Source organism: Poecilia formosa, unplaced genomic scaffold, assembly GCF_000485575.1.
Source record: "Poecilia formosa unplaced genomic scaffold, Poecilia_formosa-5.1.2 Scaffold452, whole genome shotgun sequence".
Classification (NCBI taxonomy): domain Eukaryota; kingdom Metazoa; phylum Chordata; class Actinopteri; order Cyprinodontiformes; family Poeciliidae; genus Poecilia; species Poecilia formosa.
The window spans coordinates 331,244-335,522 of record NW_006800391.1 but is presented as its reverse complement, the minus strand read 5'-3'; the positions used below and the strand labels follow the sequence as shown (position 1 = coordinate 335,522).

General features: G+C 40.3%; 1 protein-coding gene and 1 long non-coding RNA gene across 8 annotated transcripts in view; one reads left to right on the top strand and one right to left on the bottom strand.

Annotated features, from left to right (window-relative positions):
• The window catches only part of hoxb3a (homeobox B3a), a 71,288-nt gene that overhangs the window by 19,369 nt on the left and 47,640 nt on the right, over positions 1-4,279 (bottom strand). The window contains exon 1 of one of the 7 annotated variants that reach the window (XM_007577753.2): positions 2,701-3,289. The exons of the other annotated variants lie outside the window; for them this stretch is intronic. The gene's annotated coding sequence lies outside the window, so the exon portion shown is untranslated. Of the gene's footprint in view, positions 1-2,700; positions 3,290-4,279 lie in introns of those variants that run through there. 7 annotated transcript variants of the gene reach the window in all.
• On the top strand, positions 1,738-3,904 carry LOC103155868 (uncharacterized). The gene is made up of 2 exons (XR_478078.2): positions 1,738-2,683; positions 3,285-3,904. It is a non-coding gene; the product is annotated as an uncharacterized LOC103155868 (long non-coding RNA).

Here is a 4,279-nt window from a genome sequence, read left to right as displayed (position 1 = left end):
CTGGGAATTTGTTTGTATTCTACAGATGCTTTTGCTTTATTCCTTTGTCATATGTCTGATAAAAACTTTTTCCTTTTCAATTTTTTTCTGTTTGTTCATAGTTTACAGCAGCTCTACTCTTTAAAAGCCTCATTCTCCAAGAAGTATCTGAGCCATTTTGTTTCATTATCTTCCATCTTATTTCTGATTATCCACCCATGTGGAACCTTTCTGTGTTCCTGGTTTCCTCTGTTCACTGAGAGCTTGGCCTTAGGTAAAACAGTCCTGAACCAAAAACTCATGCTGTCAGCATGACAGAGAGTTAATCTTTATAAGAGATGCTAATCTTTAACTACAATCTCAAAGGAAGCTGGACATCATCAGAGGGGGAAGGGGATTTGTCCAGGGGTCAAATTGCACTTTTTGCTCCTGGGCCAAAAAAGTGCCAAGCAAAACAATTCTGTTGAACACAGAATCGACAGCAATAAATGTGACTGCTTGCTTATCCATGTGTGTTTTGTGGTGGAGAGAAGAGTTATTATTATTTTCCAATTTTCTAATATTACTGTAAAAAAAATAATTAATAGGATATTTGAAAGGAGATTTTGCTAACTTTGGTCATTCCGTTAAATAGTCTAACCTTATAAGGGAAGAAGGATGTGACAGAGTGAGTTCTGCATCCAAACTGTGACTCCTGATCCTGTTAATAATAAAAAGAGTCTCACTGTGTTGCATGCATCTAGTTGTCTCTAAAGCTTTGACATCTTTCAGGCATAATAGTTATAAAACTTGTTTAATGTATGTGCTTAAATGACCATTTTGGACATGTGGCTTTTTAGAAGCAATAGGCTCCTGGAAATAATGTTTTGCCTTATTGTATCATTTCTCTTGCAGAACAGATCTAAGTGACCTAAACCTGGATTTTCTTGGCTTGTTATTGAAGAGCCTGGATCCTGTCAGGTTCTCCTCTTTCAAGCTTCTGAAACATAATCAGGGTCCTTGTCCCAGAATCAAACCAGTCTACTATTCAGTTTGTTACTGCAGAAGACAGAAGCTGTATGGATCCCAGGCAGACCTGTCAGCTATCACACAGCGCAATAGTGTCAGGCGTCCTTGTCTCAATTTTACTCTGATTATGTTTTGCCAATAGTTTGTCAGTGATGTATGAAAAATCAATTAAATCACAAAATTCAAGGAGTTGCTGTGGCTTGTTTAAGATTTTAAAATTTCTATGTGACATCGAGTAGAACCCACCGAGGTCAAGCAGGTTGGCAGATCAGATGTACAAAAGCTACTTAAGATGATGGAAACCATATTTAGCAATTGTTCTTAACTATTCTTTGTTTTTGACCAGTTTAATCAGAAATAATTACAAAGTCACAACTAGCTATAGTGGTAAAGGGCATAGATTTTAATTGCTTTAAATGTCTAGTCCTCTCTGAAAGTCAAGACTGTCAAATAAAGCGTAATCCTTCTCTGAATATTTTTTTTACCTCTTTGTAGAATAGCATGTTCCACAGATCATACAAGATCAGACAAAATGTTTTCCATACTGTTTGACATTTCAACATTTACAATTTCAGACAAAAATTCTCTTCTTTTTTCAAATCGCTGTCCCTGTCATAAAACACAAATGTGTTTTACAAACATCAGAAGTGGCTGATGTTTGTAATTGAATTGCTTCAATTACAAACATCAGCCACTTCTTCCTGGTATGAAGAGATTCATACCAATAGATTCATTCAGAATATATTGAAAATTGTAAAGTTCAAAAGCATCATAATTGGTTGCTTTTCTATATATTTGTATTTGTAGAAGCTGCATAATTACTGCTTGAAGGTATCTAACTTCAACCTACATCTACTTATTTCAATAAAAAGAAAATTCAACATTGAAATGTCCAGCTTTGACAGAATATTATAAACTAATCATAACCTGGTAGTGAGTTGGTGGAACAATATGAACAACCCTGGGGACTGATGGGTCTGACCACAACAAGTACATGAAGGGGTAAGTTGTTACGGAACAACCTTAAAGTATTTCACAAAAATCTTATCTTGCATTGTATTATCCATTACTATTTTATTCTACAATTTGTTCATCTTAGGTCATATTCAACGGGAAATTAGTGGAGTTTCTTTTTCTTGAATTTGCCATTTGTTGGGATCAGGAAAGGACATGTGAGTAAGAAAAGCAAGAAAGAATGAGCTGGGGGCTAAGGGGGAGGCTTGTTGAGTGAGCAATCCATTCACACTATCATAAATCACAACTGGCCAAACATGCATCTTCTTTCATTGCACTGAGCCATCAGGTCCCTATCCTTTTCATCTCAGTCACTCTCTTTCACAAGCTCCCACACATACCACAGCACCTCCCTGTCCAAAGCTTTCGTCGTACTGCAGTAACCTCCTTTTAAAATGAGGAAGGAAGCAAAGGGAGCAATGTGTGGCGCCCTTTTTTGACTCCCTGTCTGTTAGTCTTCCCATTCTGAGGCACATGTGCTCTCGCACACCCACCCACCTAGACACACACACACACACACACCTACACACACACACACACCCATTTTTCCGTCCTGGTCTGCAAGCAAGTGCAGTCCATGAATATCTCGAACAGGGAGAAACACTATTCACGTTTACACAACAGATAATCCATGATGTGACGGGCTACGGAGCGTGGGATGAGGACACAGAACGGAAGAAAGGTTGTAGCAGATCTTACCTGCTTTATGTCTGTTTGTGTCCTACCGGATCTTCTGCTGATGCCTTACCCCTCTGGAAAACAACCGCTTTGGACACCAGTGGACAACATCCACTCCAACTACGATGAACAATCAATCTTTCTTTTACTTGGACGTAGCATTTTTTTCCCCCAAACCCCTGGTGCGTATTTACGCAAACTTTGCTTTTTGCTCGCTGCTTATCACAATCAGACAATTAGCAGTTAAACCTGATTTCCAGCCGTACCATCGTCCGTTACAGACACTAAAGCACCTCTCTCTCAAGTCTCAAGAAGTTATTTTTTGCCTGCAGTGTTTGGGAGGAGACATTAATTCGCAAGGCTTCCAATAAATTCGCAACATCGGAGCGTACCAGCGGCACACAAGCTCATGAGAACTGTTCGATATGTGGTACTTCCTTACCTAAGAAAAATAAAGAAAAATAGAGACATGGCGCGCGGTCTCTCCCCACCCCCACTTATCAGTGTGCTGCAGAATGCTCCACATATTCGGCTCGGTGCCTGACCAGCACAGCGACCAGTGACGAACCTTTTCATTTTCTTTAGTCTTTTTTCTTTGATTACAGTATTGACGATCCAACGGCAAGGGTTCGAGGTGCAGAGCGACCCTAGAAGGACCCACACTAAATGACAGCGAGCGATATTGGAGAGTGACGCAAGAGGAGCCTCCGGTGATCAGTGATCAGTCTGTATTGTTTCCCAGATGAGTGACGTACAATCGCGCTATCCTTTCTGGTACTGTTCCCCTGTCTTCTGTCCAGCTATCTGAGGAAACCACAAAACATGTTCGTTTTTCCCTTTGTGTGATTCGCTACTGGCGGCTCGGCAGCGTGAAGTGATCCTGACGAGGACTCCTAGAGCAGGAGAGAGAGAATGAAGATTCTGGAGGGGTAGTGGAGGTGCTCCTCTGATGTTAGGATGGTTCATGGCAAGCTGCGTGTCCATCTGCACAAAGACCCCCGGAAAACTGCTGCTATATGGCGGCAAATTGAGCCCGATCAGAGGGAAAGATGGTTGAGACAAGACCCAAGACGGAAAAAACCATCAACCTTTTTAGGCAGATGTTTGTTTCAATGGGTTCAGCTTTTGTACTTCCTGTAAACATGTCTTCCAGGCGCACTGGGTACCGAAAAATTACAGTTAAAACCACAAATTGCGTAAATAAAGAGCTTCAGTTTAAATTTCATTACAATTTTCACTTATTTTTTACTTTTTTATTTTGTTTAAATTAAAGGTTATCTCTATGTGGGTTTGAGCGGACGGTGTCATGCTGCTGTTAATAGCAAATATTTGTAGATCAACTGAATCTTTACGACGTGGACTTGGCTTTGAATTCCCAATGCGTCCTTTTGCTTGTGTTAATATCTGCCCACGCGTACTGGCAGGCCTTTTGCCATGCCGTCTGACACGCTCGCACAGCGACACACACCTACACAGAAAATCTAGAGAGGATGGCAGAAGTAGGAGAAAGTGAAAGGACAAAAGACATTGTGTAAAGGAAAAGAAAGAAAGAAAGAAAGAAAGAAAGAAAGAAAGAAAGAAAGAAAGAAAGAAAGAAAGA